Source organism: Narcine bancroftii, chromosome 2, assembly GCF_036971445.1.
Source record: "Narcine bancroftii isolate sNarBan1 chromosome 2, sNarBan1.hap1, whole genome shotgun sequence".
Lineage (NCBI taxonomy): Eukaryota > Metazoa > Chordata > Chondrichthyes > Torpediniformes > Narcinidae > Narcine > Narcine bancroftii.
The window spans coordinates 365,130,741-365,156,917 of record NC_091470.1 but is presented as its reverse complement, the minus strand read 5'-3'; the positions used below and the strand labels follow the sequence as shown (position 1 = coordinate 365,156,917).

Below are 26,177 nucleotides of genomic sequence, written 5' to 3'. Positions count from 1 at the left end.
AATCTCCCTGAAGCCTCTGACTGTCCAGGATATTACTAATGTCTTTCACGGTGAAGATGGATGCAAAATATTGATTAAGTTCCTCTTCTATCTCTTAATAACCCACTACAATTTCCCCAGCATCATTTTATATCAGTCCTATGTCGTCCACTGGCCACCGTGACAGAGGTGCACCAAAGAAGAGGTACAAGGACTGCCTAAAGAAATCTCTTGGTGCCTGCCACATTGACCACCGCCAGTGGGCTGATCTCGCCTCAAACCGTGCATCTTGGCGCCTCACAGTTCGGCGGGCAGCAACCTCCTTTGAAGAAGACCGCAGAGCCCACCTCACTGACAAAAGACAAAGGAGGAAAAACCCAACACCCAACCCCAACCCACCAATTTTCCCCTGCAACCGTGTCTGCCTGTCCCGCATCGGACTTGTCAGCCACAAACGAGCCTGCAGCTGACGTGGACATTACCCCTCCATAAATCTTCGTCCACGAAGCCAAGCCAAAGAAAGATGTTGAAAAAGCTCTTAGTATCGTTTTTAATATGGTTAGCTAATCTCCTTTCATAGCTCATCTTTTCTTTCTGAATGACATTTTTTGTCTCTTTCTGTAATTGTCGAAAGGAATCTCAGTCCTCGATTTCCACTAATTTTAGCTTCCTTGTATGCCCTCTCCTTTGCTTTTATCTTAGCCTTCACCTCAATGCTACCATCTTTCCTTGGATAAATTTCTTTTTCCTTGGAATATATCTATCCTGCATGCCTTTTATTAATTGCAAAAATATCTTCCCGTCCTGCTCTGATCCTCCAGTAAGTTTGCTTTCCCAATTTACTTGAGCCAGTTCCTTTCTCATACCACTGTAATTTCCTTTATTCCACTGAAAGATTGATACATCTGATAACTATTTTTTCCTTTTCAAATTTTAAATTAAATTAACCATGTTATTATCCCATCTTCCTCGAGGTTCTCTGACCTTTATCTCCTAAAGACCTCAGGTTCACTGCACATGACCCAATCCAGAAATGCAGATCATTGAAGCACGTAGTCTTGCTTTGTACTGGGATAGTAGTGAACTTCAACCAGGTGGGAAATCTGCAATGATCAAATCTTTTTATGGTCATGTTTACTCACCAGAATATCAAAAGTTAAAGCCTGCAGGAATATGCTGTACAATTTACAACAGGCAAAATTGCAACATTTAAAAGCTACGTGGATAGAAAATATGGGTCAAACTGGAAAATGGGACTAGTTTATGCAGATCATTTGGTCAGAATAGACCAGAAGGCCTGCTTCCATGCTGCAAATCTTCATGGATCTTCCTGATCTTATGAGATGTTCCTCTGATGTATAGTCATTGAGTCATATAGCATGAGACAGGTCCTTTTGGCCCAACTTATCCATGCCAACCAAGTTGGCATCTGGACTAATTGAATTTGCTTGCATCTGTTTTTATTAGTACATTTAATTACCATTTGTCCAGAATAGGGTCTGAGCAGTTTGGCAACTTCATGTCCAGAACAAATCACAAACTTATTTTTGCGTCTTCATACAAAATATTTGACTTGACGATGATGGACTTGAAGCCTTTCAAGAAAAAGCACAGTTTGTTTAACCTTCATACCATTTTGAAAAAGAGCATTGTGTAACATTTCTTTGCAGTTTTGTGAATAAAATATTCATGCTGAAATACTGATTTTGATGGAAGAAAAAAATCCCAATTCAGAGGCCTGAGTGTAAGGTGATAGAATTTTAAATTGGGATGAGCTTAGTTGGGCCCTATCAAAGACAACATGTCAGGTGGTAACAAGGCATTGAGTGTCTCACATTTGATCTATGTATCTCTTTACAGTGGCACGGTCAGTGTCGCGGTTAGCACAGTTCTTTTACAGCTCCAGTCACCCAGTTTTGAATCCATTGCAGTCTGTAGGGAATTCAGCGTTCTCCCCACATCTGCGTGGGTTTCCTCCGGGCACTCCAATTTCCTCTTCCACTCCAAAAGGTATGGGGCTCATAGGTTAATTGGGGTGTTTGGGTGGCACGGGCTCGTGGCCCAGACGTGCCCGTTACCAGGCTGTGTGACTAAATTAACAAAAATAAAACAAAAAAATTAAATACATTTATTCTTTATTTACTTTAGAAGCAGTCTGAGTGGAAATATTTTACAGAGTACCCCTCATTAGTGTGACATTAAAAGGATAAAACATCCCACTGAAGTTGAAACATGGCAGGTTCTCACTGCAGTCCTCACTCAGTCCTCTGCCAAATTCCTCATCTATCGCACTCTGACTGACTGAATAACTCGCACTCCTTATAGGAACATTTGGCCCAGCTAAGTCTAGTGTCATTTATGTATACATGTGAGGTTTGATCTGTGATGCAAGCCTTGCAGTACTGTTAGGAGCTGACGAAATTTATTTGTGCAACAAAAATTAAAAACAAATTCTCCAGCTGTTGGATTCGGAATGAAAATGATTGGCTAAGGGGCACCATCCCTGTTGATCGTGATTAATGGAACTTCATGGTTCCACATTGAAAAGTTTTACATAAAACATCTGCTCCCAAGGTGCCTTTAACTTGCAGGTTTATGTTTCATTTAGAACTTAAACAGATGTTGAATTGCATAGGGTTTGAATCCAATGCTTGTATTCCTACGAGCTTCTAAAAACCACCCTGTTTCAACAATGACTTGCTCTTGGAACAGATGGGTAGTGGAGAGCATGGCTTCCTCTTCTCGAGCCCTCCCACAGCTGACTTCTGTAGTAATTGTTCTCCAGTTTCATTTGGATGTAGAATGATGGGTTTGACAGTGACGAATGAAGTTTTGGGAAGTTTTGTATCTGAACTAATATAGAACTATATTGCCGTGTCTGTGTGGGTTTTCCCCAGGGCTCCGGTTTCCTCCCTCCATTCAAAAAGTACCAGGAGGTGTAGGTTAATTGTGTGTAAATTTGGTGGCATGGACTTGTGGGCCGAAATGGCCGAGTATGTCCAAAATAATGGATCACGCAAGGTGAAATCAGGGAGGGAACTAGTGTGAGAGACTAAATTGGTTTTGTTTCATTGTGTTTATTTCATTAATATTGTTGAATGATCTTTGTTCTGAAGTTGTTGAATGATACTGTTCTTTCTGACAGGTACCATCAGTACCTCATCAGTTTGTTAATATTCATCATTGATGCTTGAAGTTGATGATCGACAGGGCATATTTTAACTTGGGCCATCTTCCATATGAGGATCTTGTAGGTTGCATAGTGCAATTAGTTGTAACACTGGCCTGATTTTCGCAGATAATCTCGAAGCTCAGACACTCCAGCTTCTGGTCCTTGGCAGATGAAGACACAATGACCAATCTCTGTAATTGTCTTCCTGAACTTTGCTCTTTATCTCCTTTTCCACTGTGTAACTGCTTAAATCTTACCCTCTCTGCTTTATTTACTAATATTCTTATGCACCTCATTGCTAAATCCTCATTTGATAAAACTTCTGTATTGTGTATTGGGTTGTTTTCCTCTGTGATCATTTGTGTCGCACCTTCTGCGTTTGTAATAGCACATTTACAATGGCCACCATTTCAATTACCCCATCCCATATGCTTCCTGACTTGTCTCATTCACGACCAGATTGAGACCACCCACAAATCCTACCATGCACCCACCACCTCATCTTCTGTCTGGGCACCCTCCAACTGGATGTCATTAATATCGACTTGGCTGGCTTTTGTTAAACCTCAACTACTACCCTCAACCCCCACCTGGGTCGCATTCCCCCAGCCCCATCTCTCTCCCTTTTTCCCTTTGTTTTCTTTCACACAGACAAAAATCAATTCTCACCTCTCCTTTATTATATACAATTAACAGCTTTCGTTGGTTTGGACTCCTACCTCAGCTAGCACGGTCTCTATTTTGAGATTTCCTGTTTTCTGCTTATTCTTTGCTCATTCCTTGAGGAAGGACTTTGGCCCAAAACATTGACAATATATCTTTATCTCCTGTGGACGTTGGACGACCGCCTGAGCTCCTCTCGCATTTTGGTGGGTTTTTATACAATCTCAGCGTCTGCAGACTTTTGTGTGTCAGTACATTTGTACCAACTTGACTTTTGCATTACACATGACAACCAATGTAAATTTGAAGTGAAATCCCATCTGTCTCTCCTGCATTAATGTTAACATTTTAGGACTGGACCAAAACGAACAAAATCAGCAAAAAAACAATGTCGTTCAATAATTCTTTCAAAGAATTCCTCCATGTTTTAGGCTTTTTAAAACTGTGCCAAATTCTGTTGAGTTCAGCAAGCCAGTTCACAGTAGTGGCAGAGTTTCGAGAAGCTTTAAAAAAGTAATTTCCTCTTGTTAACCTTCAAGAAGCATTTTTTCCACAGTGAGGTAAAATTAAATAAGGAATGCTCAAAACTAAATTCCAGCTTGCATGCAGCAAGTGGCTTAATGACGGGTAATCGTGAGGTGTGAACAGCCACTTGAGCTGCTCAAGATAATTGGCCCACTTAATACGGTTTAAGACATCTTTGTAATTGATGCTTATGGTTATACCAAATGGTCACCGCCATTGGTTCAAGAAGTGTGTGGGACTGTATATTTATCATTGCGCGATATCCCACACACATCCACAGTTAATTTTAAGTTGAAGCCAATTATGTAATTATAGCATTGAAATCTGCAAAGAATCACTTGGACAATTTATTGAAAAGGGAGTATTTACTGCATGCTTCAGAGAAATTGCAGTGATTTGTGTAATCGTACAAGCAGCTTTGATGCTTAAATTAATAAGGAACTTTATATTTTCTTGAAGGAAATACAAATTCTTTACATTTTAGTTTCCTTGGAGCTTGTCAAAATCAGCAAAAGTGAACACTTTTCTCCATTTAAAAAAAAACACAATATTTAGACAGTGGTGGGCTTCAATAGGTCAGGTCCAGTCATTTTTTCTGTGAAGCTTTTATAGCATTACATTACAGTTGCACATACCATTTGTTAACTTAAGTTGATTTGGAGTCATTAATACATTTCGACTTTGTGATCAAAATGTAGATTAAATCGTTTAGTATTTCAAGCTCGTCAACAAATTCCGAGACAGCAGATGATCAGGAGCAAAGTTCAGATTTATTCCGAGAATAAGCCTGCATAATTTTCTATCCCATCTGAGGTACAAATTGGAGTTTCCTTGATCCAGTGCGGAAAACTAAACAACGTGCAGTGTGGGAGGGTTATCAGCTAGTTAGAATCGCTCATTTATTGGCAAGACTGCAGAGAAACAAAATTTTCCCATGCCAGAGTCTTGAGCTGGATATGCCAGGAGTTCTCTTGATAAATTTATGAAGTGTGCGGCAGTAAATTACCACAGGGCCAGCAACTGGAGAAGGTCATTAATTGTCGGTTTAGTGTCCTTATCCTTGAAACCAATTGAGAAAACAAGTTTAAATATAGTTTTATTGATAGTAAGATTTTGTCCTGTTTCTTTTGCTAAGTTATTTAATTACAGATTGAACAATTCACATATAGTATATGATTTGTTTTTAAAGTAAGCTTGAGAAATTTCTCCATCACCTTAATTAGAAATGATAATTGAAACTAAATGTTTGTCATTTTCTCTCCACACATGTTTTAACAAGATTACATTTTTCATTTCAAAGTTCACTTTATTTTCGGTGTTACATTAAGATGAGATAGAAAGGTATCACTTAGCTTCAGGGTACTGAGATTGGGAAGATAAAAGATTTTCTGGTCCAACTATTGGTTAATTGGATCAGCTGGAAATGCACGCCAATAAATATTGAGTGTATATAGAGATACATTCAGCTCTGATCCCCCTCTGTTGACTGTTTGTTCCTGAGTCACATACTAAATTGGGATGGCAGTTAAGGTTGGTTTAATTTTGCATGATGGAACCTCAAAGCATCATCTTTTTGCATTGCTCCTTTAACAGCCAACATTTTAATTTATATTGATTTATGGTGGATGTAATTAGTCCTTCATAAATATTCTTGAATTACAATCATGTGATTTCAAAGAAATTGTGCTTAACAGAAAAAATTGTTGAATGCAATCAAATATGGGGCAAAGATTATTTTATTCTGGATTTATACAATCGTGATGTAATTTTGTATGTTTACACTATACATTGAGAAATAAAATCAGATTTATATCTACAAAGACTCCTGTGTAAGCAAGTCTAAAGATCATCCTCTGTCAAACCTCACCTATTATTGCCCCATAAAAATCTTAATTGTCCATCCAAAGATCAGTGCAGAATATGGGACTTCACATTTTTAAATGCTCACATAATAAATCTGTATGCCTTTGGAATACATTATTTCCAGAAGATGAATTTTATTGAATAAAGTTATACACATCTTAAGGAAAGAGAGGATTAGATCCAAGTGAACTTTAGCCTTCTGTTATTCACCTAAACCGATCTGTTTATGCTTCTGTATTTAATGTGTCACAATTGTAAAATACAATTAGCCTTTGAAAAATATCTTTAATCGAGGTTAAAAATAACTCATAATATGGGACATAAGGAATTGGACACCGATTCAAGATTCAATTAATTGTTATGTAATAAAAATTGTGTCACATTACATGAAATTGCTTAAGGCAGATAGATTCGCTATTGGTAGAAATTGCCTGAACCACAACACTAACTCTGCTGCCCAGAAGCGGTGGAGTTGTGCGTGCGAATTTCAAACCAAATATAAATTGCATGATAAGGCCACCAAGATTTCCTGTTGCTAGACTGTTCAACATCAGAAGGTCAATTTTATTGGGCCTTTGCTCAGTTTCCACATCAGACCCACTGACCTTAATGCAGCTATTTCGTTGGAAGAGAACAGCTTGGATCAGGAGTAGGTCAAATGGGTTCCTCAGGATGCTTCCCCATTCAATGGGATCATGGTAGATTTAGTCCTTGGCTTGAACAATTTTAGAGCCAATACTCTTCTTGCTTGATTCTTCACCTCTTTAGAAATCCATATTTCAGTCTTGAATATGCTTAATGACTCAGCTTCTGTAGCCCTCTGGGTTTGAGAATACCAAGGGTTTACTGAGGGAATTAATAGCTCTTGAACTGAGTGTTTAGTGGTCAACCTTTCATCTGCTTTCTGTGCTTATGGCACTTAGAAATGTGCTCCCATGGCCTTTTCGGGGATAGAATTGCAAAGTGTTTCAAGAAGTTAAACAAAAATCACTTGGACATAAAAATAGTGAAATTGAAGGTTAACAGGGGTGGGCGTTCTACGAATATTAAGCAATTTGTTTTCTATCATTCTTTGCTTGTGATGTAATTAAATTAACAGGGAACAACGGTGCAAATGAGCCTTCTGAGCAATTTGTCTTGTAACTTGATTCATTGAGTCTGTAGATGTGTTGCTGTTTGAATCAATCTTTTCATTGGGGATTCATCCCAACTAGTCACATGATAGTAAAACTTGTAAAAGTCATGTCAACAATTCTTTAATTGTTTTTCTAGTAATATTTCTGTGGATAGTTGACTTATTTAATGATCTGGTTAAATTAGCAACTTATTATTAAAAATGATTAATTAGAAGCTGCAGCTTTTTGACCAGAAAATGCATTCATGCAAGACATGTATTTAGCATTTTAAAACAACAACAGAGTTGTACATTAAATTCTGGAAGTGAAGCTAAAAATGTAAGATTACTACCTTGTGCACTGAAAACAAGGTTTTTAGACTGTTCTAATTCCATTTTATTCAAAGATGTATTTATTCCAATGTGTGTTCCATTTACTGGCTCCACTGCTGTTGTTTTCACTTCTACCCCCACCCTCCACAATCTCTCTGTACACATTCTTATCTCAGAGGTCTCCTTCGGGTCAGGGAGAGCTCACTTCTTCCCTTCTCTGAGTGTTCTTGACCTTTCAGAAACCCTGGAGCTCTGCTTGCCTTTGTGCTGGTTTAAAGGCTGTTCTGTCTTTCTCCAAGAGGTTGGGTCTCTTTCAAAAATTTCCAAGAAATGTCATGTTCTCAGTGCCAATTAACAATCTAGATTGACCTCTTTTGTCAAAAAGTGTTGTCGGGCTCATGTTAAGACAGTAACATTCTTTTCCCTGAGAGCAAAGCAGAAGAAAAGCTTTGAAACGCGTAATGTTATGCTAATCACAGGCCTTTGCACAATTGTTTTCCACAAAAGAAAATTGTTGACTTGTTTTATGACAATTTCAGTGTACAGTGATCAATATTTTTAATAAGCTGCAAAATTTTAGGTGATTAAATTGTAACAACGTGATTTGGTTTGGTTGAAAGTGATAGCTTTATAACTTATTGCAGCAATCGTAAACCAAGTATATATGCAGTTAATCTCTTGCATAATTTAGCCTTTCTTCTGTCAAAATTCATTTCGAGCTAACTGGCATTGTAAGGACATGAAATAGTAAATTTTCTCAGCTGTAAAGATAATGTGATGGATGTCATGGATTTCTGTGTAAATATAGTAGTTGGCATTATTTGAGCATAGAATATTGTGAAGGAAGAAACAATGTTTCCTCGGAAGGGGAAATTATTTAGTTTTAAACTCCCTGGCAGTATTTCAAGTGCTATGACTTTAGGTATAAGTTTTGTTTTTGTGATATCTGTAAGTTAGTTTGGACAATTCCACAAGATTTTATTTCTTCATTTTCGTTTGAACTTTTTTCCAATTACCTTCATTTCTAGACCAAACAAATTTCTCAAAATATATTCTGATCAAGATACTTTTTATTCATTCAGACGCCTGCCGACCTTTTGCTCATACCTTGATGAAGGGCTCCTTCCTGAAACATCGGTTACCCTTTGCTACCTATAGATGCTGTGTGTCCCGTTGAGTTTCTCCAGCACTTTTGTGTATTGCCCGATCCCACCCAAACCCTAACTTCTCAAAATGCAAGTTGTTTCATTTTAGCTTTGGTATGTATTAACTTTAAACGATAATTAAATTGACAACAATATATAGTCAGTGTTTGCTTATTGGATATGGAGTGTGCAGCCTGACTGTTTGAAACTCTTTGGACCTGATGGATTTCTTTCTAATTAAAAACAATGTTGTGCACTCTTATAGACCAGTTTCAGCTTTAGTGGAGCAGTACCCCATATTATTCTTGTAATACACAGATCTTATTTTGAGATGAGGCTTTGCTTTGCTCTTATTCCCTGCACTCCATCTAATTTCTTGCTCTTTTTCTCCAGTCAGGGTTATATTCACGGGATTATTCCAGTGTACAGTGAGGAATCACTTTAATCTTGGAAAGAATTTACACTAATTCAGTTCTCATCCACCTTCCTCTCCATCAATGTTATCCTTTTTCGAGACGTCATTGAGTATAGCATCGTGAAACATTAAACTTCCAAGAAGGAAGCTTCGACTCGCGCCTCCTTTTGTATAAAACAATTTTGTTTGGATTCTGTAAGCACTTTTATTGAAGTTATAAATTGTAGAAGTTAACAAATCAACCGGAATATTGTGGCATTTGCAGTTTGCCAAATAATATCTCATAATACAATAAAACCCCTGTTATCTGGAATGCAAGCAGCCGGCAAACAAAATGGTGAAAATAATTAGTTTAAAAAAAAAACACTGAAGTTTAAAATTGACACACCTCACTGTGAGTTCGTCAATCCATGCAACACGCAATGTCAAGCAACTGGTAAATTCACTTATTCGGTATCTCCCAATCTGCATCGGTGCCAGATATCAGGGGTTTTCCTGCAAATGAATGGCGGGAATTAGCACAATACTGTTCTGATTGCCAGAATCTGCAGTTTTCTTTGGCTTTCTGATCATTAATGTTCACTTTGTTGATTAATATTTGACAATACACGTAGAAATGAAATGTTAACAGCATTGTAGAGAATACTCTACATGCAAAGCACTCTGATTTCATGTCACAAACTGCAAAATAGCTGTGAGCAAATATCAGTTCTTTGTCAGATTCTTTTCTGAATATTAATCTTATGCTTTTGATTGAAGGCTGTTTGATTATTTATTCCTTCACGTTTCTGATGTGCTACGCACTTATCAGTAAACACATCAATTGATAACAAATACTGTGTAAAATTCTTGCAGAGGGAGATTTATTGGGAAGTATTTTTGTAACAATGTGTGAACTTCAGTACAATAAATCTGCTTTAATGTCTGCCTAATCTGTAACAATGCGGGGCATGATAGTTTTGTCAACATTGTTGGATTGAATTTTCTCATCTCTGGCTGCATTTCTCCTGCATTAACTAATCTGTATCCATTGTATTCATTTTTGATTGGCTGAGTTTAAACCTTGTTGAATCCAAGTCAAATATGACATAGATTCAATTAACCACGCCACATGCATCCTTGTTGCAGATGTTTTTTTCTGGAGTATGCATTGAAAAGTAGCCATTCAATTTGATGATCATATTTGCTGTGATTTCTCCCTCATAAAACTGGCAAAGTCCTTTTAGCGTGTGGAATGTTAATGTAGTGGAGTAATGGGTACAGTTTGCAATTGTGACATTTCAGATAGGAGTGGGTGTTCAACGCTGCAAATCTGGAGACATGAGGTCTTTATGGCCCAGTAGCCAGCAATTAAAAGCAGTGGGAAGGCTGTAAAGGACCATGTTCTGTGTTAAGAGGGACAACAGAGTCCATTGGAAACCTGCCTGCAAGACAGGCAAGAATGAGGAAAGAAATGTATTAGGGTATTTGGGTGGGATCGGGCAATTAAAGAAGGCAGTTTGCCAGATTTCATGAGAATATAGGGGAAGTTGATGTGGATGAAGAAGACGGAATCTAGTTAATTCAGCTAAAGATTTAAAGGAAGGGCGTATTACATTTGCAACAGACTAAACTGAAGAAAATAGGAATAAAACTGCAAAAGGATGAAAGAATTGAAAGAAATAATACAGTAGTTTATTTGTAGATCAGAAGTAGGAATAAAAGAAAAAAACCTGCTGTTTTTTTCCTCTCAATCTTTGTGAGATTGATTATCACCCAAACTTACAAAAAGTAAGATACAGGTGATTGTTTGTTCAAGATCCCGTATCTGCAGTTTTTGGGGTTTTCAAGACTGTTGCCTCTCTGGGTTGGGTGTGGAGTAGACACGGCTCCTGCCTGCAAGCAGAGAGCAGCTGGAGGAACTCAGTGTGTCAGGACCCTTTATCGAGACCCAAGAAAAAGGTCACGACCCAAAACGTTTGACCAAGGGTTCTGACCCGAAACGTTGACTGAACATTTCTACCCATGGATGATACCTGGCCAGCTGAGTTCCTCCTGCTTCGTAATATTTGCACATGACCCCTGCTATATTGCGTTTGCCCTGAGATGAGCCAATGGCCTTTCATCGTGACAATGAAATTTACCTTTTTTTTGGATTTCTGCCTGAAACTTTAGCTACTAAATCAAGGCAAAAAAAAACTGTAAACATTTAAATTAATGCCGTGCTTTTACTGAGCACAAATTCTCCCCTTTCACAGAGGATTCTCAGTGTAATGTTGATTTGGGTTCATTCCGAATGTCTTCACCTCAACTCCAAAATTTCAGTATGAATGCACTCCATGAGTAATGAAAGCAAAGGAGTGTAAATGACATTTGAAACTGGAATCTGAGATTCATGTTTCTGTGGGTTGAGAGTTCAAGCCTGTTGCAATGGATACTGCATATCTCAAACTGATTAACTTTGGAAGGCCAGAAACAAGGACCCAGACAGAATTCGATGGATATTCCTGAAGAAAGCAATTCAACTATTCAAAATAGCTTGCATTGGTGTAAACTGAGCATTATTAAGGAATTACAACTCTGTAGGTTGTATGGAATGAAACAGAAAGGGCTACAGATTCAATACACAAATTGCTGGAGAAACTCAACAAGTTAGATTTTGACATACTGCATGGTAACAGGCCACTTCGGCCCACGCTGCCTAATTATACCCAATTGACCTGTAACCTGAATGGTGGGAGGATACGAGAGCATCCGGAGGTAACTCACGCAGCAATAAGAAAAAGAAGAAACTCACTACAAACAGTGTGGGATTTGAACCCGGGTCGTTAGCACTGGAACAGCATTGTGTTAAGCGCAATGCTCACTATGCCAGCCACCTATAGGAAGTTACTCAGCATCTATAGGAACGTAACCAGGGTTTCAGGCCTGAGCACATCGTCAAGGTAGGTACCTGCCTGCATTTGACACATACCTCGGTTAAGGACTCAGGCCTGAAACGTCGATGACCTTTTACTTCCAAGAGAAGCTGCATGACTTGCTGCGTTTCTCCAACACTTTTGTATATTGTTCTGTAGGTTGTAGCATGTTCAGAAACTGCACATTCTATAACATTTTCTGTACAACATTTTTTCCACTGACCATTAAAAAGTTGCACAAATCCAAAGTGTGACAGAGCGATGATCCAGAGCCCTGCAATCAGAAAGAATGTTTTTGTTCAGGATAAGAATAACCTGCAAAGTGGATGAAGTAAAACACGAAAATCTTCCAGACGCCTTATACCTTGGTGAAGTGCGAAACATTGCTTATGTATCTTTATCTTTGCTATATAAAGGACGCTGTTTGACCGGCTGGGTTTCTCCAGCATTGTGTTGTTAATACAAAGTGGATGAGTTAATCAGATTAAATGTTATTGCATGTAATGGACCTTTGGTTGCGGGCAAGGGGGGGGGGGGGGGGGTTGGATATCTGTGACAAATATTAAAATTGAAAAGATTTGTTTGTTTTGTAAATTAGTCCTTATTTTTCAGGAAAGACTTTACATATTCAGAAACAGTGATGGAAATCTGAAGTAGTTGTCAGGTGCTTTGTCAGTCTATGCTTTTGGCCATGAATGTTGTTAGCCTTTATTAAGATTCTAATCCATCTGAAATTCCTTCTTGCATTCCCATTGTGCTCTTTTACACTTTGACAGAGACAAGGTCACAGGTACTGAGCAAGTTGAGCCAGCTCCAGGTGCTTGAAACCAGCAATGAAATATTGGGCATCCAGACAGTTCAATAATGCTTGTCATTATCAGCATGCCTTTAACTGCTTATTGGGTCATTTGCCTTAGGAGCTGTTGATTTGTAGTGGAGATATCACTGCATTGCTTCAAACCTCCCAGCTAGGATGTTTAATCCACACCATATGTCGACTAGGTGTAAAGAGACCAACTCTTAACTGTGTTCCAATGAAACGAACCAACTTCAGTGGGCATTTTTTGTTTTGACAGCAACCCCGTCATCTCTAATTTGCACCCTCCACCCTGTAGAATTGGAGTCAAACATGTTGTTAAGCATGCAGTTTCATTTAGTCCAGACCTGGTAAGGATGGTACTGTTCCTTCCCTGAAACGCAACAGGGCACCCGATGAGTTTTTGTGATAAATTCAGGTAGTTTTGTGTCTACTATTGATAGTTTTTTTATTCCAAGTTTATCTTATTAACTTAAATTTAAATTCCCCAGCTGCCCCAGTGGGATTTAAATTTTAAATGTAGATATGCAGCACCATTGCAGGCCTTTCTGGCCCATGAGCCCGTACCACCCAAATACCCAATTAACCAACAACCCCCGTACATTTTGCAGGATGGGAGGAAACTGGAGCACCCGGAGGAAACCCACACAGACACGGGGAGAGTGTACAAATTCCTGAAAGAAAGTGCTGGATTTGATCCCGGGTCACTGGCGCTATAATAGTGTTGCGCTGCCTGCTACACTAACTGCGCCACCCCTGTGCTAACTGCGCCACCCCTGTGCTAACTGCGCCACCCCTGTGCTAACTGCACCACCCCTGTGCTAACCATGCCACCCACTCCACTCTGGTTAATGGCATGGGCTTTGCTACCACTGTACTAACTCAATCACAAGCAGACAGGGCAAATAATTGTCATGCAATGCTACATTTTGAATGTAACATAACTTTGGTCTCCAGCGCCCCTCATGGAAACCTACAGCACTTGATGTTCCTAGGGGGTCTCCTCTCCAAGTACTGACCAGTCCTGAGCCTGCTTAAACAATCTCAGGCGCATTCCGGCTATCGGTGCTGTATTACTTTCAAGAAAAATGCTTTATTCATAATTTTGCACCTTGATGTTTTTCTTGCTGCCTGACCAAGAGTACACCAAATGCCTCTACTTCCTGAGAAGGTGAAGGGAATTTGGATTATCTCCAATGTCTCTTCCCAATGTTTGTAGAAGGTCTCCTGTCCTGATGCATCACAGCTTGGAACGGAAGATGCCCTGCCCAAGCCCGCAAGGCATCGCAGATAGTTATGAACACCGACCACTCAGACCAACATGCAAACCTGTCTCCCTTCCATTGATCCTGTCTACACTTCCCGCTGCCTTGGAAAAGCAGCCAATATATTAAAGGACCCATCCTTACTCAATCATGTCTTATGTGGCTGACAAATGAGCAGATTTATTGAATTTTCTATTGTCGTTAATGATGAACTTGTTTGAGATTAAGTCCTAGATTGGTGGTCCATTTCTATGATTGCCTGCTTCTGTATCCACATCCGCTTTCATAATATGTAACCTCAGCAGTAATTGAAATTTGGAAGTAATGAGAACTGACTGTGGTTATAATTGCCCAATGAAAGCGGATGGTGAGGATAAGAGTTTAAGTTCTTTATCTCTTTAGTAACAGTAAAATCTTGGAGCAAAATCAATACTTGACAGTGAAATTTAACCCTTTGGACTCTGGCCATTTTTAACCTTTTATAATATACTGTATACTCTGGACTGGGTACATGGGTAAACCACAGTGCAGACACCTGTCCGAACCAGTTGGTGGTTGGGTATAAAACCAGTCCTAGAAAACGGGGGCATGGAGTCCAAAGGGTTCATGATGATTGGAACATTAAAACAGCTTATGGTACTGCAGGACCACCAAAAGATCGGTGCGCACGACAGAATTGCGCCCCCCCCCCCCCCCTCTTTTTCTTATCTCCCACTTCTCAATTGAATTTGGAATGTAGCCTGTGAATAAAATGGAAATTGTGAGGTGCGCATTTACTTTGGACCTGGTCTTGCTGGTGTCTGCTGGACATCTCAGCGATGAAGAACAAAATGTTTTCTACACTCCTCAATTATTTTATCTTTTTTCCATTCAAAAGGAAAGTAGTGCAGGTGGGTTCTGTCCCTTCTCGTCCAGTTTCCCATATGTTGCCCAGCACATTTTGTTGCACTTTGTGGTCATTCCATTTTGATTTCATGTCCAGAATTCATTCAGTGTTACGTGCTTCATACTGTGTGCTTCTCTGGTGTTTCACTGGCATTAATAAACTGAGCAAGAGCAGTGTCCAAAAAGCTCTTTAAAATGCACAGGGCCCATTAAATGGGAAGGAGCAGCGCCACAAAACAGGGCAAAAAGCAGCTTTAGTAATCTTTTGGTGTTCTCACTCACTGATAAAGTCAGGCAACTTTAATTCCAGTTTATTATCATGTCAAAGGTCTGGACCTGTCACCTGCTTGATAAAGAACAGGCTACAGAGAGGCTCAAAGTTGTCAGTAACCACATGATTGGATTATATATACTGCAGATTTATGAGTTTGACTGCTGGAAGAATTCATTGGTTACAATCATCTCCAGTGTTAACACCTTTCTTATCACATTCGTTTTGAGTTCAAATTTTCACTTCTTCCATTTCCTGCGTTAAAGGCCACGTCAAAAAAAACTCCTTAAGACTTCTTCACTAACTTCTTCACTAACTAAGGCCCTTAAATGGCAGGGCACCAGAGATGGGAGGATGTTTTCCTGAAAGCAGTGGCACACATTGGAGTCTGTGAGCTGTTTTATCCTGCTGTGCTGAGTGGGAGGATTGACAGACTTGATGACTCTTTACGGAAAGTGATCTTGTTACCCCCTACTGGGCCGGAGTCTATTGGGTTGACTGCTTCCCTGGGAGTGTTAAGCGTTCCTTTATAGCATTTGTCAATGTGGATTTGTTTATTTGCTCAGTGCAGCCATTGGGTGGAGAAGCTGTTGTGTGTGATGAACGTCAGGATCAATAAAAAAAAGTTGTCTGTGTGATTGCTTCTATAATTTAATTAGATCCTGAGTTATTTAACAAATTAGTGTTCTCAAGATATAGATCGTTTTGAAGTAACCAGTAGGGATACTGATTTAATCAGGAGGAGGAATGTAGGAAGCATCATATCAGCACCTTCATGGTTGCTGGTTTTTGTCAGCGAATTGTGTGCTTCTTCAGTTGTTTTGTAGAATCGATTGTCACAAATGACTATGCTAAACCCGCTCAACAAACTGCAAATTTCAAATTAGAATTGTAACAGCTGAGAAGTACACAATGTGGAGACATATCTCATACTTTCCATAACAGGTTAAAGTTCCAAGAGCTTCTGGACATCGTAGGATTTTAATTTAAAGTACAAACGCCTAGCAAAAAACATTGGATCAAGCCTGGGACGCTAGTGCTGTAACGGTGTTGCGCTAACCATGCCGCCTAATGAAACCTTCCATTTTCTTCACCGCCCCTAAAATTAATTTTCCAAAACGTATTTCGTTCTCCATTGAAAGATACAGGCTCTTCTGGCCCACAAGCCAGTGCATCCCAAGGACACCTGTGTGACCAGTTAACCTACTAATTTGTGTAGTTTTGGAACATAGGAAGAAACCAGAGCACCCGGCGGAAAACCACGCAGTCAAAGGGGGGGGGGGGGAAAGGGCAAACTCCTCACAGACAGTGGTGGATTTGAACCTGGGTCGCTGGCACTGGAATCGTGTTGTGCTAACCACTGCACGAACCGTGCCACGTCTTTTTAAATTTAAATTTAGAATTTAGAGATGCAGCCCAGTAACAAGCCCTTCTGGCCCATAACTTCGATTTGTTGAAAGGATGCAGGAAAAAAAAATGTCAATTCACCATCAAATCAATCCGCCTTGAAGAAACTACTTAGAATATTGAATTTTATTGGTTTTAATTGCATTTAAATTAAATTTTGACATCCAGCACGGTAACAGGTGAGCCCGTGTCACCCAATTGTCCTTCAACTCTAAAACAAATTGTCCTACAACTCCCGTACATTTTGAAGGGTGGAAGGAAACTTAAGGAAACCCACGGAGACATGTGGAGAACATACAAACTCCTTACATAGAACGCTGGATTCCAACTGAGGTCGTTGGCACTGTAACAGATTTGCAACTATCGTGCTCTCCTTTCCAAAATTATGCTTCATTCAGTAAGTATATTTAAGACAAGGTTGGATAGGGTCAGGGGTACAGTCATCGAATTGTATAGCTCAGAAATGGGCCCAACCACAATCATGTCATATTGACATGGTCAAAGGTTACCTGCGCAAACATTCCTTATGTTGCATGTCCATCAAGTGCTCCATAGTGTGCGACTTAGTAGAGAATTTCAGCAAACTAGGATTGCACTTTGGATTTATGAATGACGACAATAATATTTACTGTGGTTTTGTAGAAAAATTCAGTAGTGATATTCCAGCCACAAAAAATAATCAATTACCATTTGGGGAGCCCCTGACAAGGTTATGAGAAAGTAACTTCTGCTTTGAGCAGTGCTACCCTATTGGTGAATTAACTCTCTTTGGATTTTAATTTGGAAGCCAGGAATAGTGTATTACTTGATCCGTTTTGTTCTTTTCAAAATTATCCCCCAATAATGCCCCATACTTCTACTGTAATTAAGGGACGTGAGGTAAAATTGGGTGTTAGAATCAGGTTGCAGATTAATCTAGTGTAGCAGTTAGCGCAATGCTATTACATCACCCGTGACCTGGGTTCAAATCAGTGCTGTTTGTGTGGAGTTTGTGCATCCTCCCATTGACTGCGAGGGTTTCCTTCAGCTGCTCTGGTTTCCTCATACCCTGCAAGACGCAGGTTAATTGGTGTACAGGTAGCATGGGCTCATGGGCTGGAAGGTCCAGTTACTGTGCTTGCTGTATCTCCAAAAAAAATGAATCAGACTTGAGCATTGGCCTTCCAATGTTCCAGATTTGCTCTTTGTTTCAGTTTCTTCTGTGAAGGAAAAGCAAAATTAATTAAAACAAATGATGAAATTTGATCATATTTAATATTTAAAAAAATTACTGAAGCATTTTGTTGAATTTGTTTTGCACAAAATGCTTATTTTTGGTTTCGTTTGTTTGAATTTTGAACCTTTTTTGTTATCCAGTCATTAGATGAGTTAAGGTTTTGTGGCCGCTGTACTTCAGGATTGCTGTCATTCCTGTGCATGTTGACCTCATGTCTGAAAAGGGCGCGCAAAATCATTGAGGAGCCCACCCACAGCATTTTTCATCTGCTCCTGTCAGGAAAGAGGTCCAGGAGGATCAGAGCCAGCACCCCCAGGGTGAAAAACAGCTTTTCCCCATGGGCAGTAGAGAATGCTGAACGACCAAAGGAACTGCTCACACTGACCCTCCGAGATGTGACTATATATTAAACTATTTATTTATTTGTATGTAGGAATACTTGTCCTGCATATGTATTGTGGTCTGTATGTGTGTTATGTCTGGTTGTGTGTCTGCATGTTTTGCACCGAGGACCGGAGAACGCTGTTCCGTCAGGTTGTACTTGCCCAATCAGATGACAATAAACTTGACTTTTCCTACCTTGTTGACTTGAAGCACTTTGCAGCCAATGAAGTGCCTTTGAAGTGTGGTCATTTTTGTAGCATAAGAAATCATCTAACTTGTGCAGTTCTACATATGTATTAGAGCACAGAATATTCACTGCGGAAATGAACAGCTGTATACCGATGGGGAAAAGAACCCCATATTTTAAAGAATAAATATGACACTTTTGTAAAGATCTGGCAGCCATACCTGGACCATATAGGGGCCTGAATATAGTTTTTTTTTAAAAAAAAGGGCTATAAATGTTACTGTTATCCATATCCCAAACACGATTTTCCCAAATGTATTCTATCTATTTAAAATCTATGTAAGCTCTGACAGTGTGCGGATCTGTATGGATGGAAAGGGGGAGGGAGGGAGGGACTATTTTGCTTTTGTTTATTGTTTTTAAGAAAAAGTTTAATATAATATGATATTGAAGATTTCATGATGTATATTTTTGAAAAAAAAAAAGAAATATTGGAAAAAAAACATTGAACATTATAGCACAGTACAGGCCTTTCACCCACGATGTGTCAATGCATACTGTATATACTTAATTTAAAAAAAATTACCCTCCCTACCTCATAACCCTTTATTTTTCTTTCATCTGCATGCCTCAGAGTCTCTGAAATGTCCCTATTGTTCCAATCTCTACCACCACCCTTAGCAAGGCGCCCAGAACTCTCTGTGTAAAAAAAAAACTTACCCCTAAACTTTCCTCCCTTCACTTTGCACCGCTTATTCATTTGTGGGGTGTGAGTATGGCTGGTTAGACTAATATTTATTGTCAAGCTGCATTCCAGTGGATCTTGGGAAGGGATGACAGAAGTTTGGTAATGATTTTTCTGGTTGATATTACTGATAGGAGTGTTATCACAGTTTGAATTTAAATTTCCCAGCTCCCTTGTGAGATTTGATTTGGATGAAGGATTCTGATTAGGAACGCTGACAATTCTTTTTTCCCCACTGATGTTTACTCAGCCAGCTTTCCTCCAGTAGATTCTCTTTTGATGCAGATTCCAGCATTTCCTTTGAACTCCCATCTCTGAATTAATAGTGTCAGCTTCCAGAATCTAATTGAGTATCTTAATCACAATAGCACTGGACCACAAACAAAAAATTCTGTTCAAATATTGTTGGTTGACAGATGGTAAGTAAATCCTTCACTTCACTACAGCACAGTACAAGCCACTTGGCCCTTGATGTTGTGCTGACCCAATATAAACCTACTCAACAAATTACACTTTCTCGACCTCACACCCTTTATTTTTCATGCATCTTGTGTGCCTGTGGAAGAGGCTTTTAAATGCCCCATTTTTACCTCCATCACCACCTCTGGCCATGTATTCCAGGCACCTCGGTCCTGTGTTTACCTGACAGCTGTGTCATATTGATGGCTCATTGTAATGACTCTGGAGCATCAGGCTTAGTGTTGACCAGTCTGCATCTACGATTGGTTGGTAAACCTAATAATCTGGTCCTCATGATCACAAGAGATGGATGCTGAGCTCAATTAGAATAGGAATTAAGTAGCCAACCATAGAATTAGTAAACCTTTTTCAAATCCAATTAGTTGAGCATTGAGTCCATTATCAATGTTCTGGAAGTGAACGATTACCTTTCATCAGTGTGCGAAAGGAGATCTTTCAACCCATTAAGGGTATCCGAGCTCCTCAGATTATTCCTTTTCAATGCCCTGCAAATTAACACAATTGTGAATTGACAATTTATAATCACGAATTTATTAATTTTCCCCATGTTTCCTCAGTTTTATTATGATTGCAATTTAAAAAAATTATTGTGAATTGAAAAGAATAAAATGTAACATTTTCAGATTGGGACAAGAAAAAAAAAGCTTTTGAATGTAAATGCATTTTTATATGAGCCAAAAATAACACTGAGAGTAGACAATCTGATCAAGGTCGCAAACCCATATTTCATATTCTTCATATTTCTATTTACAGCTTGGTGCTTGTGCAACTAAATCTCTTAAATACACTTTGACATTTAGCTGTTAAGAAATGTCTGTTAGCATGTGTTCTGCAAGATGTAATGCCTGACATTTATGACGCCACTTATCCTTGTGTTGCAAGGTTTCATATGAGCTCCTCAATCCAGAAACATGCAAATCATCATTTTTATCCCTGTGTCTATTGAAAGATTTTGAAGTGATAGATGAATGTACAGAAAGATTTTGAGGCACTTGTTCATAGCTTCCAGAAAGTGCAGAGTTGCGAAGAAGGTGTCTGGCCTGCTTGCCTTCATTGTTTAGGGCATTAAATATCACCATTGGGATTTTATGTGGTAGCTGTATAAAGCTTCGTTGGGCCACATTTGGAGTATTGTGTGCAGTTCTAGTCATATCGCATGAAGGTGAAGGTGCAGAAGAGGTTTACTAGGATGTGAGGAAAGATTGAACTGTCTTAGATTGTTTTCCCTGAAGCCTTGGAGATTGCGGGGAGATTGTTTTCCGTGAAGCCTTGGAGATTGAGGGGAGATTGTTTTCCCAGAAGCCTCAGAGATTGAGGGGAGATCGTTTTCCCAGAAGCCTCGGAGATTGAGGGGAGATCGTTTTCCCAGAAGCCTCAGAGATTGAGGGGAGATCGTTTTCCCAGAAGCCTCAGAGATTGAGGGGAGATCGTTTTCCCAGAAGCCTCAGAGATTGAGGGGAGATCGTTTTCCCAGAAGCCTCAGAGATTGAGGGGAGATTGTTTTCCCAGAAGCCTCAGAGATTGAGGGGAGATTGTTTTCCCAGAAGCCTCAGAGATTGAGGGGAGATCGTTTTCCCAGAAGCCTCAGAGATTGAGGGGAGATCGTTTTCCCAGAAGCCTCAGAGATTGAGGGGAGATCGTTTTCCCAGAAGCCTCGGAGATTGAGGGGAGATCGTTTTCCCAGAAGCCTCAGAGATTGAGGGGAGATCGTTTTCCCAGAAGCCTCAGAGATTGAGGGGAGATCGTTTTCCCAGAAGCCTCAGAGATTGAGGGGAGATCGTTTTCCCAGAAGACTCAGAGATTGAGGGGAGATCGTTTTCCCAGAAGCCTCAGAGATTGAGGGGAGATTGTTTTCCCAGAAGCCTCAGAGATTGAGGGGAGATTGTTTTCCCAGAAGCCTCAGAGATTGAGGGGAGATTGTTTTCCCAGAAGCCTCAGAGATTGAGGGGAGATTGTTTTCCCAGAAGCCTCAGAGATTGAGGGGAGATTGTTTTCCCAGAAGCCTCAGAGATTGAGGGGAGATTGTTTTCCCAGAAGCCTCAGAGATTGAGGGGAGATTGTTTTCCCAGAAGCCTCGGAGATTGAGGGGAGATTGTTTTCCCAGAAGCCTCAGAGATTGAGGGGAGATTGTTTTCCCAGAAGCCTCAGAGATTGAGGGGAGATTGTCTTCCCAGAAGCCTCAGATTGAGGGGAGATTGTTTTCCCAGAAGCCTCAGAGATTGAGGGGAGATTGTTTTCCCAGAAGCCTCAGAGATTGAGGGGAGATTGTTTTCCCAGAAGCCTCAGAGATTGAGGGGAGATTGTTTTCCCAGAAGCCTCGGAGATTGAGGGGAGATTGTTTTCCCAGAAGCCTCAGAGATTGAGGGGAGATTGTTTTCCCAGAAGCCTCGGAGATTGAGGGGAGATTGTTTTCCCAGAAGCCTCAGAGATTGAGGGGAGATTGTTTTCCCAGAAGCCTCAGAGATTGAGGGGAGATCGTTTTCCCAGAAGCCTCGGAGATTGAGGGGAGATCGTTTTCCCAGAAGCCTCAGAGATTGAGGGGAGATCGTTTTCCCAGAAGCCTCAGAGATTGAGGGGAGATCGTTTTCCCAGAAGCCTCAGAGATTGAGGGGAGATCGTTTTCCCAGAAGCCTCAGAGATTGAGGGGAGATCGTTTTCCCAGAAGCCTCAGAGATTGAGGGGAGATCGTTTTCCCAGAAGCCTCAGAGATTGAGGGGAGATTGTTTTCCCAGAAGCCTCAGAGATTGAGGGGAGATTGTTTTCCCAGAAGCCTCAGAGATTGAGGGGAGATCGTTTTCCCAGAAGCCTCAGAGATTGAGGGGAGATTGTTTTCCCAGAAGCCTCGGAGATTGAGGGGAGATCGTTTTCCCAGAAGCCTCGGAGATTGAGGGGAGATTGTTTTCCCAGAAGCCTCGGAGATTGAGGGGAGATTGTTTTCCCAGAAGCCTCGGAGATTGAGGGGAGATCGTTTTCCCAGAAGCCTCGGAGATTGAGGGGAGACCAGATTGACTTAGATCAAGTTATGAGGAGTCATAGCGACCCAGATCGAGTCTTTTTACCCCCAGGGTAGAAATGTGGTGCACAAGAGGGCATAGGTTTAAGGTGAGTTGTTGAAAGTTTAAAAGAGATTTGCGACGCAAGTTTTTATTTACACAAGAGTGGTGGGTCCTGGAATGCACTGCCAGGGGAGGTGTTAGAAGTGGATATGGTAGTTGCATTTAGGAATATGAACAGGCAGGGAGTGGAAGGTTATAGATCTGTTCCTGCGCCATATTGTTCGATGGTACGTTTTTATAAAGTTGGTATGTTCTTTACTTGGCATTAAAATTTTGCAACATATATCCCTCCCTACTGCTTCTTTAAAAAGTCTGCAAACTTTGTCAGCAACTTTTTGTTGTTTCCAAAACTGTGAGCATTATGAGGACAAAAATGGTCTATTTCTCTCAAATATAGGCACAGTGCCATAAGTGTTCACTTGTGAGCTCACCATTGTGCCTTTTATGGCCAGAACCAGACCTTCAAGACAATTGTGCACAACTTTGCTGGCAGCCCTGAGAGCTTCAGGGCTGGGGCTGTACCAATGGAAGTTGAGGGTGTATATCCTTGGTTTACTAAAAACAACGAGATAGACAACAGACTCGCCAAGGGAAAGAGCGCCTTTGGAAGACTACACAAAAGAGTCTGGAAAAACAACCAACTGAAAAACCTCACAAAGATTAGCGTATACAGAGCCGTTGTCATACCCACACTCCTGTTCGGCTCCGAATCATGGGTCCTCTACCGGCATCACCTACAGCTCCTAGAACGCTTCCACCAGCATTGTCTACGCTCCATCCTCAACATTCATTGGAGCGACTTCATCTCCAACATCAAAGTACTCGAGATGGCAGAGGCCGACAGCATCGAATCCACGCTGCTGAAGATCCTACTGCGCTGGGTAGGTCATGTCTCCAGAATGGAGGACCATCGCTTTCCCAAGATCGTGTTATATGGCGAGCTCTCCACTGGCCACCGTGACAGAGGTGCACCAAAGAAGAGGTACAAGGACTGCCTAAAGAAATCTCTTGGTGCCTGCCACATTGACCACTGCCAGTGGGCTGATATCACCTCAAACCGTGCATCTTGGCGCCTCACAGTTCGGCGGGCAGCAACCTCCTTTGAAGAAGACTGCGGAGCCCACCTCACTGACCAAAGACAAAGGAGGAAAAACCCAGCACCCAACCCCAACCAACCAATTTTCCCTTGCAACCGCTGCAACCATGTCTGCCTGTCCAGCATCGGACTTGTCAGCCACAAACGAGCCTGCAGCTGACGTGGACATTTACCCCTCCATAAATCTTTGTCCGCGAAGCCAAGCCAAAGAAAGACTAATAATGATCTTGAAGAGCTGATGGAGCACATTTTCTGCAGGAGGGATATCCTGCCTTGAAGGTCTCAGTTTGGTGTTTCTACCATAAAGTTGCCAGGAAGATCAGGCACCGTGTGAATGCTTCTACTTTGGAGATTCCTTTAACTGTTCCATGGGCTGATGGAGATGAAATCTGCTCTTGTGGAGATGAAGTCCATTCATTTGTGTCTGTTCTGTACCATTGAACATCAAAGTATAAGATCCTGTGTGGAGCCTGATGACAAGAAGAGAGGGTCAGGACCAGAGATGGGATAGTTCTGGGCTTTGCTGGATTTCCATTGGGAAGCTGCTTTTTTTTAAATTCAAATTTTAAATTTGATTTACCTGTCCTGTTAAAGTTAAATGCTACCATTGTTATGATGAATATTGTTCCTGTTTTATGCACACTTTTTTTGGTAATCCAAAAATGTCGCTGGTGTGTGGTGACTTTTTGTGAGCTGTCCACATGGCACACCAAAATAAGCTTGCCACGATGTCACGGTACACATGAGAGCAAACAATTCAATTTGACTTACCCTTGAAAAATCATGTTCAAGTTTACTGTCACATGCACCAAGGTGCAGTGATAAAGTTTGTTTTGCAAGTTGTGCAGCTAGACATCTCATATGCCGTACAGCAAGTACACAAGGGCAGAAGTACAGAGAGAGATCAGTTGGTACAAAGCAAAGCAGTGTAATTTTACTCATGTGAGCTCATTCGGGAGTCTGAGAGCAGTGGGGAAAGAAACTATCCTTGAATCTGGTGATCTCACACTGGTGAATATTCTTCCCTACGGAAACCAAGTGCGAGAGTGACAACTTCCATTGTGAGATCATTACAGGCATGTGTTTGAGAGTTTACTTGAGGTTTTAAACTTTGGGATTTCACAAACGTAAAGGAGAACTATTTTGCGAAAGCATAGCCTTTGTGGACGATGCTTCTCCAAGGACAGTGGAGTAAAGCATTGCTTCTTGTGGAACCTGGGTGGATCAGTTGTTGGATGCTGAGTTGTCCTTGTGTGCCTCGAAGATATCTCATTCGTATTCTGCATGTAAAGAAAGGTTTACACACAGTTCTGACAAATGGGCGTTTTGGCTGCAACAGAAGGTAGGATCAATTCTTGAGCAGCGTACGGAGGGTGAGCTGCGATAATGCACATCGATGTAACTGACGTGGTTTCTGAGACTTCAGTATGATCAGAAGTTGCTGCTTGTCTGATGAAGAAGGCCTTGGAGAGGGGCTCAGACCTGAAACGTCGATTATATGCATTTACCCTCTATGGATGCTGCGAGACCGGCTGAGTTTCTCTAGGATTTCTGCGTTTTTACTTGTTTGGTGATTGAAGAGCAAGTGTTTTTTTAGAAGAATGTGGAAAACCTCACTGATGGCAAACTGTTGATGCTGTAGAGTTGCAGAGCAGTGAAACTGGCCCTTTGATCCACTGAATTCATGCTGATGTAATTTTTTTTTAAATTAAAAATGTCAACATATTGTACGATAACAGGCCCTTCTGGCCCACAAACTCATGCTGCCCAATTCATCGACAAAACCCTTACATTTTTAGAGGAAACTGGAGCACTTGGAGAAAATCCACACAGACATGGGGAGAACATATAAACTCCTTCCAGACAGCGCTGGATTCAAACCCGGTTTGGCACTGTAATACTGGTGCACTTACCACGACACTAGCCATGCCCCCCTACTCTCACCATACCGGTCTTTATGCATATCTGCTTGAATCCCATTTCCTCATATTATATCAATATACTTCTCTACTTTATCCATTCCAGTGCCTGTGGAACTGTCCCTTAAATGCAGTAGTTGTATATAACTCCACCATCTCTGTGGCGAGTTCCAGATATCAACCTCTCTGTGCAAAAAAATCTTTCCCCTCACATCCCTGTTAATATTCCTTCCTCTCATCTTAAACCTGAGCTCTCTTGTTTTTGATGCCTCGACAACAGGAAAACGATTGCAATTATCCACCCCTGTCTGTGCTTCTCATAAAGTTATATACCTGTGTTAGA

The 26,177-nt window shown here is 40.7% G+C and overlaps 1 protein-coding gene and 1 long non-coding RNA gene across 15 annotated transcripts in view; one reads left to right on the top strand and one right to left on the bottom strand.

Moving 5' to 3' along the window:
- LOC138755825 (intermembrane lipid transfer protein VPS13B-like) overlaps nt 1–26,177 on the top strand; it is a 1,263,706-nt gene that overhangs the window by 532,244 nt on the left and 705,285 nt on the right. The window lies entirely within an intron of this gene.
- LOC138752832 (uncharacterized) lies at nt 7,742–24,900 on the bottom strand. The gene is made up of 5 exons (XR_011350984.1): nt 24,687–24,900; nt 20,171–20,248; nt 12,330–12,380; nt 9,598–9,704; nt 7,742–8,073 (listed from the first exon to the last, which is right to left on the bottom strand). It is a non-coding gene; the product is annotated as an uncharacterized lncRNA (long non-coding RNA).